This window comes from Bison bison, unplaced genomic scaffold (assembly GCF_000754665.1).
Source record: "Bison bison bison isolate TAMUID 2011002044 unplaced genomic scaffold, Bison_UMD1.0 scf7180017864379, whole genome shotgun sequence".
Taxonomy (NCBI): domain Eukaryota; kingdom Metazoa; phylum Chordata; class Mammalia; order Artiodactyla; family Bovidae; genus Bison; species Bison bison.
Window position 1 is genome coordinate 5,690,731 of NW_011494951.1, and position 410 is coordinate 5,691,140.

Here is a 410-nt window from a genome sequence, read left to right on the forward strand (position 1 = left end):
AGAGAAGTGAAAAGCAAAGGAGAAAAGGAAAGATATAAGCATCTGAATGCAGAGTTCCAAAGAATAGCAAGAAAAGATAAGAAAGCCTTCCTCAGTGATGAATGCAAAGATATAGAGGAAAACAACAGAATGGGAAAGACTAGAGATCTGATCAAGAAAATTAGAGACACCAAGGGAACATTTCATGCAAAGATGGGCTTGATAAAGGATAGAAACGGTATGGAGCTAACAGAAGCAGGAGACATTAAGAAGAGGTGGCAAGAATACACAGAACTGTACAAAAAATATCTTCATGACCCAGATAATCATGATGGTGTGATCACTCATCTAGAGCCAGATATCCTGGAATGTAAAGTCAAGTGGGCCTTAGAAAGCATCACTATGAACAAAGCTAGTGGAGGTGATGGAAT